The sequence below is a fragment of the Parasteatoda tepidariorum genome, chromosome 8, assembly GCF_982258835.1.
Source record: "Parasteatoda tepidariorum strain Cologne lab strain chromosome 8, Ptep-v5.0, whole genome shotgun sequence".
Lineage (NCBI taxonomy): Eukaryota > Metazoa > Arthropoda > Arachnida > Araneae > Theridiidae > Parasteatoda > Parasteatoda tepidariorum.
The window spans coordinates 45,064,915-45,076,610 of record NC_141762.1 but is presented as its reverse complement, the minus strand read 5'-3'; the positions used below and the strand labels follow the sequence as shown (position 1 = coordinate 45,076,610).

General features: G+C 26.5%; 1 protein-coding gene across 2 annotated transcripts in view; it reads left to right on the top strand.

Annotated features, from left to right (window-relative positions):
• Positions 1–9,470: 9,470 nt before the first annotated feature.
• Positions 9,471–11,696, top strand: part of LOC107449127 (cell adhesion molecule 1) — an 88,433-nt gene continuing 86,207 nt past the window's right edge. The window contains exon 1 of one of the 2 annotated variants that reach the window (XM_016064567.4): positions 9,471–9,621. The gene's annotated coding sequence lies outside the window, so the exon portion shown is untranslated. Of the gene's footprint in view, positions 9,745–11,696 lie in introns of both variants that reach the window. The other variant, XM_016064566.5, reaches the window with a different exon arrangement.

The window sequence follows — 11,696 nt, the reverse complement described above, 5'->3', positions numbered from 1 at the left end:
AAACTGAAAGTTAAAATGAAAAAAAAAACTATCTTCAACAAAATTAAAAATAATTATCTTCAATAAAATAATTTTAGCTATATATATTACGAGCTAAAATTTTTTCCTCAAATTGCTATCGATTTGATGAAATTTAATTGCATTGAGTCCATTAATATCATAACTTTGAATATACTTCGGAAGTGTTCTTTGTGAAAATTATTAACTTGGTAATTACTTTTAACATTTAGTAAACTTTACTTTAACATATTTACGCATAAACTAAAAGTTAAAATGAAAAAAAAAAACCGATCTTCAACAAAATGAAAAATAATTATGCTCAATAAAATAATTTTAGCTAGATATATTATGAGTTAAAAATTTTTCCTCAAATTGTTAGTGATTTGAGGAAACTGAATTTTTTTCTATCCATTAATATCATAGCTTTGAATATACTTCGGAAGTGTTCTTTGTGAAAATTATTAACTTGGTAATTACCTTTAACATTTGGTAAACTTTACTTTAGCATATTTACGTATAAACTAAAAGTTAAAATGAAAAAAAACCTATCTTCAACAAATATTCAACAAAATTAAAAATAATTATCCTCAATAAAATAATTTTAGCTAGATATATTATGAGTTAAAAATTTTTCCTCAAATTGTTAGTGATTTGACGAAACTTAATTTTTTTCTGTCTATTAATATCATAACTTTGAATATACTTCAGAAGTATGCTTTGTTAAAATTATTAATTTAGTAAATGCTTTAACCATTTAATAAACTATAGTTTAACACATTAACATATAAATTAAAAGTTAAAATGAATTAAAAATAATTATCTTTAACAAAGCACACCTTAATATTGTGCTGTGTTAAAGGTTTTAAATATGATAATTGCGACGACATAGAGATAATCGTAAGTCAAAGCTTTTAGGTTTAGGTCTAATAATGCCAATTGGATGTATATTATATAATTTCTTACCCCTGCTTTGAAAACTTCCAGCGAGTAAAAAAAAAAAAAAAACATTTTTTTCCCGCACCTTCTGTATCTATGAGTTTCTTCTCCATCTATGTTTAGCATCTGATTACTGGTAAAAAATTCAAACGTAATTGCTATGCGAAATTAGAAAAAGTTATTTCTTCAAGAAAATTCATAAAAAAATACCGGCTTAGCTTTTAACTTTATTTCCTAGCTATGAATTGAGTAAAAGGATACCAAAAGACATAATAAAACAAAAACAACACATTTCTAATTAAATAAAGCCATGAAAAACTTATTAATTGTCTTTATTAATATGTAAAGTCTTAAACACTTTCTCCCCTTTATTTGCTACGATAACTACATTATCAGTTTAATTAGAACATAATTATATTTGATAACTTTCAATTCAATTACGAAAACAAATAAAAGTGTTTTTCATCTAATTTTTTCCCAACTTAATCTTATAGGAAAGCGCAAAAAATAAGTATATTTTAATTAAATTAAATATTAAATTCTTTAAAAAAATACTTGCTTTGTAATAAGTATAGTTGCGATTAAATATTTTTTCAATAATTAATTTATTAAATCTAATTGAATACTTTCCTTTTTGAAACAATATTAGACATATTAACAGTTAAGTGAAGAGAACCGTCAATGTGATTACTTAGAATTAAATGGTTTTTTATTTAATTGTATAATTTTAAGAAAATTATCAATCTTTATCTAATATTCTGTCATTAGAAATATGAATTTCTTTACAGAAATTAAAAATAAAATATCTTTTACTTATTTTCTAGTCTCAAACGTTTTTAATATTTTTGAATTTGCTTATTATTATCATTTTTTTGAATCACGTTGTTGATTTATCTTTGTTTTTGCTGTTTGCAGGGAGGGCCGAACTTCTGGAGGAAACTTCCATTATCTGAAAAACGAAATTATACATGACTCACTTAGAGCTTTTCCAACACACTTAATATTAAAGAATTAATATTAAGTATTATTTATAACATGATTATGGTATTTATGTGCGATTATCATAAGTCTGAGTAGAAACAATATAATAAATAAAGCAAAAATACAGAAATTTCATTTATTGCGAAATAAAAAATTTTGTAGGTTAAGTTTGTTGGGTTATGTGAACTATAAAAATGAGTTCTTAATCAATTATTAAACAGTGCTGTTTAATGTTGCTTTTGAATCTGTATTTTTTTACTATAACTTTTTTTGCATAGTTTCTACACGGAGAAAAAAATTCTGTTTAAATTGCTGTACTGTATGGTATTAACATTTTTGGCAAAAAAAAAGAAAAAAAAAAGAAAACAAATAAATCTGGTAGTAAAAACCAAAATAGAAGGTAGTAAAACCATTTATTTGGTAATTTTTCGGTTCATTTGTTAAAGACTTACCAGGAATACTGGCTTACAAAATTATAGTTCATATTACCACACATTTAGTAAAAAATATAAACTTATAGGTAAATTTAATCGGATAAATGGTTTTAATCCCATGTTATAAGGTATCCCGATAAAATTGCCTAATTTTTTATTATTTTATCACATATTTTAAAACCATATTTTGTTGTTAATTTTACCAAAATCATTACCAAAGCTCTCCAGTAAAAATTACCTGTCTTCAAATTAAATATTATATTTAAATTAAATGTCTCAATCTGTTCAAAGGGTTTTGTTTGATATCAAGATATTATGTTACATGTCACACTTTAATATTATGTTATATGTCGCACTTTTAAATTCCACTATCTTGTTTCTCATGACTTATAAAAAAGCCCGTAACATCCCATGTTACTTTATAAAATATATTTTTAGCAACAAATCTTTAAACAATTCCTGTTATTTTAGGTTTATCCAGTGCAAATAATATTCAAAGGTAATTAATTATTTTATTAACATTTACAAAATAAATATCTCGTTAGAAAATTTGAAGCTAACCTCGAATCTTTTCCTACCGGCTATTTTGTTGTTTGTAAATGGCTAATTATAGACATAGATTAGACCTTCACTTTGCAAGTTCTCTCTCTGTTGAAACAAATTTTCTAGGAATAAATTTCCTATAATCTTTTCAAGAAAAATCTCAGCTAAGCTACTTACTCTGAAAGCGTTTGCAATTTTCGGCGTAACTTTGTAATGCATTTTTCATTTGTCAACATTAACGGTAAATTTTTCTACCTAATTAGAAGCAATTTGTCTTTGAAAATTTTGTAAAAATATCTCGATGCTTGTTATAGTACTCGAATGAAGCCATTTAATAAAGACTTAAAGAGTACAGACAGGTACTGAAACTAATGAAGTTGTTGAGAACTTAAAAATAATTTGAATATTTAAGAAGATAAATTCTTTTAATCTCTTTTATGTTTTTGTTGTCTTAAAATAAGTACAAAAAATTAATTGAATGTTTTTTATCTCAGGATTTAAAATAATATTATTACTTATAAGTTTTAATTTGCAAGCGATTCTTTCAAATTGCTTGAATAAGAAACGTTTTAGAAAAACACATTTACGTATTTTAATAAAGCTTTGATTTGTCATAACTTGAGTTTGAATACAAATATATAAAGCAAACACTAATACGTATCAGGCATATCATGTAACGCAGATGTCATGTATTATTGTGATGCCATTTATGGGCGTAACAAATTTCTTAGCATTTTAATTTCTGTAATTTCATGAATTTAATTTTTTAATTATTCTAATTTTTCTTATAATAAAATTAAATAATTTTCTAAATTTTTCTCCCCTTTTGTAAAAAGCAAACATAAATAGTTTTATTCCTTTTTTAAACAATTACAGTAACGGCTAACTTTTCATTCAATACAAGAATATAACTTATTAATTCAGTGTCACGACAAAAACAAATATCACTTTTTTTGAAAAGCTTTCTTTTCTGCAAGCTGCTTTAATCTTTTTTCACTAAAACTGTTTCGGTTACAATTTTAATGATCTTTTTGTTGATTAGTAGTAGCCAGATTATTCTAAATTTAATATTTATAACGTGGGATCGACTTTAATTTCGCCTGTATTATTTATCGATAACTCGCCAATTTACAGATCTCTTTCCATGCTCTTAAGCGTCGTTCAACAACCACGAATTAACTGGTAATCCGAGTTTGTTGATGTAAGGACTGGCAAGTTGTTGTACTTAACACGCCCTTTCAGTTCAAACGTTGGAAGTTTTTTTAAAAAATAATTTGACTATTAAATTTTTTAAAATTTTATAACCGTTGTTGAACAACTAACCCGATTTTCGAATTTACGGCTACCAATCTCCAACTTCGTAGCCTTGCCTTGTCAGTTTGAACCCAATCCAGAAGACAAGGGAGCTTCTGGATCAAGTATTGAGAGAACTTTGCCTTCGTGGAGGATTTTTTGAGGGAACTAACCCGCATTTGCGTTACCCGGAGACGAAAACCACGTGAAACCTCATACAGTTAGCCTGGTGGGAAGGGGAATCTATCACACGATCTGTCTACAACAGACGATATTTTAAGTCAGCACTATGGTCGGTGCAAGCCGGATGCGGATTTGTATCGATCAGCCATCATAATTAACATAATTTTAATAAAATAAAAGTGTAAGATTAAACTCTTTCTTATATTTTGTTATTTTAATTAAACCATTTACCTGTGCCAATGTTCCAATAATGTAACATGGATTTCGAAATTGATTTCAACGAGCAATTGAAGTTCGAATAATGTTTTTTGACACATATTTAAAATTTACATTGTAAAGTATTTTTTGTTTTGTTTTTAGTTTGATTTCGTTTCCATAATTTATTTAAAAATTTTTTTCATAAATTTTGAAATTTGATCTATTTTGTTACCTTATTTTCTACACCTTGGAACATAATTTATCAAAAATTCAATTTTTATAAGACGACAAAAATGTTTTACGAGTTTTAAAAGGATAATATAATTGCCTGTTAGGCATTCCTGTGATTTTGTGTGATTCATTGTGTTAGGGTGTGCTCATTTCATTCAATTGCTATTATGACACTAATTAAAAAATAATAATGTTGAAATAGAAAATGTTTATTGGTTCAACTTCCGTTGAATTTGCTGGTGGCAAATAGCAGAGCGATAGCAACAGAGCATATCGTTATACTTGGAAAGTTGAAGGGTACTGTAATATTCCTATGAAATTAAAACTATTTATATTTGACTTTCATATAAACATGGAGTACAATTTCACCTCAACAGCTGTTATACTATTTGATTTAATCACATTAAAAAAAATCCAATTTTATTTTTTAATGAGATTTTGATAATATTTAAACTTTATTCGTACTCTTTTATTCTATTGACTTCGAATTTCGTAATCTTAGCTTATTAATTACAACTGCTTGAATTGATTGTTAAATATGTTGGTCCCAGCAACTTATGTACTAGGTACTGGAAGCATTGTAATATCAGTTTTACCAAATTACATTCACTATTTTTCTCAGACCAATAAAATATATAGTTTAATATTTAAATGGCTTATATCTAATTGATTGCTTAATTTAAATTGACAGATGATACATTGTTTTCATTTCCATGCAAACACTTATAATTCTTACATGAGAACTATTTTATTAAAAATTATCGAAATAAAAGTTCATGTATAAGTTTATTGGTCAGTAGAAGTTTTCTATAAAACTACGATATGATTAAAATTGTATCGCATTAAAAATGTTAAGAAATTTGTAATTTTTTTTTAATTGTTAAAAAACTTTTGTTACATAACTTTTATACAGGCGAGAGTTGATCAATTTTTGACTTGCAAAGTGGGAGGTGAACTAAGAAAGGTTAAAAACCTATACTTTATACGAAGCAAAATAATTTGTTATCAAAAATTAATTTGTTCAGTAGTGTGTTTAATCCGTTTAGAAAATCACTGAAAAGTAACCTCACCCCCCCCCCCCCCCCACAGAAAAGAAAAACAAAAAAATTTCTAAGCCTGATAAGTTTAACATTGGTAAAATTTTAGATCAGCGAAGTTTTGCACCATCGAAGTTATTGATTGGCGAAGTTTTGTACCCGCGAAGTTATGGATTTGCGAAGTTTTATTCACGTGAAGTTATGAATGGTTGGAGTTTTAGTCGCAAAGATTTGTCAAGCGAAGATTTGTCAGCGAAGTTTTGACCCCGAATCAAAATATGCATATAAGAGATCTTGAAGAATATTATCTTAGAATGGTACCCTTGACCACCTTGTAAAAATCTTTTCAACGTATCTTTCTAAATAAAAAAAAAATGTGATTGATTTTTTCTCATTTTTCTCTGTGGAATCAAGACATGATAATTCCACGATCCACTATCAACAATAACTTTCCCTTATAATGATATTTAACGTATATTATTAAATATGTAGTTGAGTCAATGGTTTTAAGCGTCATTAGTTTTAATAATTCTCCAAGAAAACTAACTCGTTTAAAGGTGTTAGTAAATTGTAGACAAAATACAACTGTAAAACCATGAGGAAGAGAATTTTAAAAGAACATTTTTAATTTTTAAGAAGATTAGTTTTAAATTTTCATTAACAATCAGTGCAGAAAATTTACTCATTGAATGAAATTAGAATTGTTTTGACAAAACGCAACTGAAAACTTTAGTGAAAGAAAATAATATGGAATATTTGAGTTTTTGAAAAGATTAACTTTAATTTTTAATTAACAATCCATAAAGAGGAAATTAATTTGTTTAATTGAATAAAAATCATTTGGAGAAAATACAGCCGAAGAACTTAGTAATAGTGAAGGACATTTTAAGTTTAATTATGATTGTAGGCTTTTATTAACAATCTATTAAGAAAGTAAAGTCTTTTAGTGCAATCAGAATTTTTTTAACAAAACAGAGAGAAGTCTTAATAATTTTGATCTTAAGAAGTTTTTTTATATAGTTAAAAGTAAATATTTAAAACAATCTTGAAGCAATATTTAAATGAAAAAATAGAAAAATATCTATTTCTCTACATGAGTTCAAAAAACTGTCTTTAATTCATTTCAAGCAATTATTTTTGATAAAAATTGGAATAATAAATAAATTTATGCAAATGACAATCATGTATTCAACGACATTTTTGATTGATTATAATTTACATCTTGAAGTTACGAACTATGAGATAAAAATATTAAACGAACTTAGTTATCTGTTTTGCGCTATGTACCTTGTTCCATTAAGAAATATCTATAATATTGATCTATGAATGATTATGTTATAAAACGCAACTATTTGCGATAGGCATGGTTTTGGTATGACCCCCAAAATATAGGGAGTAGCCGCAATCTGGGAAATATGGTTCCTGTAGTTAAGTCAGGATAGTGATCCGAAGTTCCGACTCCTTAATGTTAATTTTACTTTTTGTGTTTTTCGCTAGACCTTGAAAATTTTTTAAGCGAATTGAAATTTTTTTTTCACGCAATTATAAAATTCGTTTATCGAAAGATAATTCTATCTAAAAACTAACTTTTAGTAAATACTTATTATTTTTTTTAATGGTCAAAACAAATTTTTTTATTTTTTATTTTTTTTATTTTTTTATTTTTTTATTTTTTTTTTTAAATAGCGGCAGGCACTGAACTTTTCGTTCTTCGCCATAGAAGATGCCGGAATTGTTACTCATTTAGCGTTACCCAGTGGGCACCTGTGAACCAAAGTCACGGAGGCGAGCAACGTTACCCACGCCATACTGCCACAAACCCGTTCATAGGGTGGGCCACATTCACTCATTCACACAACAGAAGACAACACAGAGAGAGAAACATCCATGCCCAGAGCGGGATTCGAACCCGCGGCCATTGGTTCCGCAGTCAGACACGCTAACCACTCAGCCACCTGGCCGGCAATTTTGCATTGTAGGTATAAATATTTGAATTTCAAAAATTTGAGAGAAATTGAATTTAAAAGAAGTCAGATACTTAAAATTCGATTTCGAAAAGTTATTTTTTGCATGAAATTATTTTTGAAGAAACGAATTTTATAATTGTGAGCAAAAGTTTTATTTAATTTGCTCTGAAAGTTGAAAGTTTGCTCCGTTTATTGAGAGAAAGTAAGTTTTGTGTTTGATTTCGAAACTTAAAAAAACATCGTTTCGCCAGTTAATTTTGCATATTTGAAGTCATCCCCTCGAACCATTAAGAGTGAGTCCTTGAGCGTGAAAATCCGATCGTTAGATTAAAAGTTATTCAGGGTGGTCTGCTTTTTTGGCACAATGTACAACTACTAAACTTACTGAAATATTATTTAATAAAAAAATTGCATTTTTAGCATTTTTAAAAACTTTTTACGAATTTGCTTGGTTTAACCGCTTTATTTTTTTTACAAATTTGATATATAACTAAAAATAATATATGAATTAAAATTATATTTATGTAGTTGATGTTGGCATAATTATAAATAATTTGCTTACTATGAGTAAATCTATTCTGTTGTCTTAAGTTTTTCGGCTGCTCTAAAATTCTTTGTCACATATTGTTAAAGTAAAATTTCAAATCTCGTTTTAATATCTGATTGATGTTTAAATATATTTTGGGACTTTTAAGTTTTTCAAAGCTTGTTTTAACTTTATAAAATTTAAAGATGCAAAAAATATTAACATTTAAATTAAAATGACTTGAAATGTAACAATTGTTAAAAAGAATTGTAATTTATACAGAGATAGTTGGTACAAATATTCTAATTGTAATTGGTACAAATTTGCTATGTATATTATGTGTATATTATAATGATATCATAATTGGTATATAATTAGTATATTATAATTAGCATATTATAATGATATTATAATTGGTATATAATTAGTATATTATAATGATATTATAATTAGTATATTATAATGATATTATAATTGGTACAATATAATGATATTATAATTTATATATTACAATGATATTATAATTGGTATATTATAATGATATTATAATTGGTATTGTATAAAAATGTATATTATAATGATACAAATTTTTAATTTTTCAAAAATAATTAGGCTAATGATTTAAAATGAATTGTTACAGACTTAAAAGGAAATATTCCAAACATATTTTTAATAATTTTTAACTTTCATTTTGCTCACTAACCTTTCGCAATAAATGTTTTAAAATACAGTTCTGAACATGTTTAAGTCCCTTTTTATATCTTTACCTTTAAAAAACTGCACGCAAGTATATTAGAAAGTCCTAGGCCTTAGAAGAGCAATGATTTAGCAATTCTAAATGCTAAAAACGTGAAAGCTTTATATCGTATGGTTTCTTGCTTCTTCAGAAGATTAATTTGGAAGTAGTTTTTCGTCCATAAACATTAATGTTTCAGTAGAAACTTTCTTAGAATTTTCCTTTTTACCGTTGCCTGATCTGGTCCAAGAAGCTTAAATAACTGCGTTTTGGTGCTAATTTTGTCATGTCACAAGAACCATTTATCACTTTTAAAGAAACACCACATTCAACAAAATCTATCACGCAATGGGTTTCTGAAGCCTCTTAAAGTGAGCAGTTTTAGAAAAAAATAGGTTTGGGCACCAAATATTAACTCTAAGAACTGTTAGAAGTAACTCTGTATGATGCAGAAAGACACGGATGCTTAATTCTCTTATTTTTCACCAGGGGGACGGATAGATAGCAGAAATCAGGATTGTTAGCGGAAAGCAGACGATTTTCAGAAACTATTCGCGTAAGTTCTATTCTGTATTTAGGAGAAATATATTTATCACGAGTTTTTGTTCTTTTGCGTTAGGTTAACACATGATAATCAGTTTTAAAAGTGTAAAAGGATAAAATTCTTTTCCTGAGAAAGGTAAGTTAAATAGTTTTTCAATTAAAAATTAGTTTTTAACAACTTTCAAACTATTTCTTCCGTGGATTCTTGTTTATAAATTAAACAAATTGGAATTTTAAATTATTATTAATATTATTTTGCAAACGATCTTGTTTAATTGATTGAATGTTTTTATCTTATATTTTGAGTATTTTCAAGAAAAAAGCTGGTAGTTTTTAGAAGATAACCATAGACGTTTTATTCTACATTTAGGCAAAATATATTTAACATGAGTTTTGGTGCTGGTTTTAAACAGCTGGTTTTGAGCTGGTTTTAAACAGCTGATATGAAGGATTTGTAAGAGTGAGGATGAAAAATTTTCCCTTTTAAGATAAACTAATTTTTCAGCTTAAAATAACTAATTTTTATTAAAATAATTTTTGACTTTTTCTGCATGCATTTTTGTTGATTATAATTAAAAATAATAAACCTTTAATTATTATTCATATTTTTTTCCAACGAATTTCTGTTGATTGATTGAATTTCTTTGTCTTATATTTTAAGAAAAAGCTAATGGTTTTCTTGAATTATCCAAGTAAGTTTACTTCTACATTCAAAATACATATATTTAACAAGCATTTTGGATTTTGTGAAGAAGGGTTAAGCAACTAATAATGAGTGTAAAAAGTGAAATGAAAAAATAATTTTAAAAGGTAAGATAAAAAATTTAATTTTAATTGAAAATAATAAGTTTTTAAATAAATAATTTTATGACTTTTCCTATATGCATTTCTTGATTAAAAATTAAACAATCTGAAAGTTAATCTGAAAGTGTAATATGTATCAAACGATTTTTTTAAATATTTTTTTCCAAATATTGTGAGTACTCCGTTTGAAGAAAGCCAAAGATTTTAGAAAATATCCGTGTAAGTCGAATTTCATATTAAGAATAAATATATTTAACCAAAATTTTGGGTTTTAGGTGTTAAGTTTAATATCTAGGTACATATGAAAGTATATAATTACATATGAAAGTATGTAATTCTTTTACGTACTTATGAAAGTATATAATTCATTTACAAGCAAAGATAAATAAACTAATGTTTTTGTTAAAAGTAACACTGGATAACAATTTTATTTGTTTTCTGTTGCATGCGATTTTTTTAACAAATCTTGGATGTTTTCCCGTCGTCGATTTCAATTTTGCATTCTTTTCCTCCCTATAAGTTACAGTTTTATTTAAATAACATTTTTACTCCATTTTTTGTCAAAATATACAAGTTTGTAAAACGTTATATATGGCAGGTGGTCACATCAATGTTGCAGCAAACTTCTAGGGGAGTTAGGGCACATCACTAGAAATAAATTGAATAGGAACCAATGTCTGGTAGTGTCGTCATACACTATTAGGAGTGCTTCCCTATTAGGAATTATTTCTTCGTGTGCATCTGAACAAGTCATGATAGGAAAGCGCCCCTAGCCGTGTACGACGACATTTCCGAATATGGGTCTTTTTCTTAAAAAAATATGTAGTTTTAGGAGTAACACTAATTTCAGGCTTGAAATCCCCACACTCAAATTAGGCAAGATCAAGTATTTGTATAAAAGCAAAAAAAAAAAAAAATGCTTCCCAGTGTTATTAATTTTTAATCCAAATTATTTTTGTGCTTATGCATTATTTGTGAAGTTAAGCGAATTGTAACTTTGCTTTTAAAGTGTGTGTCTTAATTTTTGCAATGACTATAAATTAGATAAAATTCTTATATTTCATTATTCATCATTCCCGCATCGAAAAAAATTCTTATTTTTGCTTCAAATTTTTTCATTACTTATATATTATTTCTTTATTATTTATGTATTATTTCTATTTCTACAATGCACAATTTTTTTACAAGAGAGAAGTGTGTGTCTTAATTTTTGCAATGACTATAAATTAGATAAAATTCTTATATTTCATTATTCATCATTCCCGCATCGAAAAAAAAAGAGAG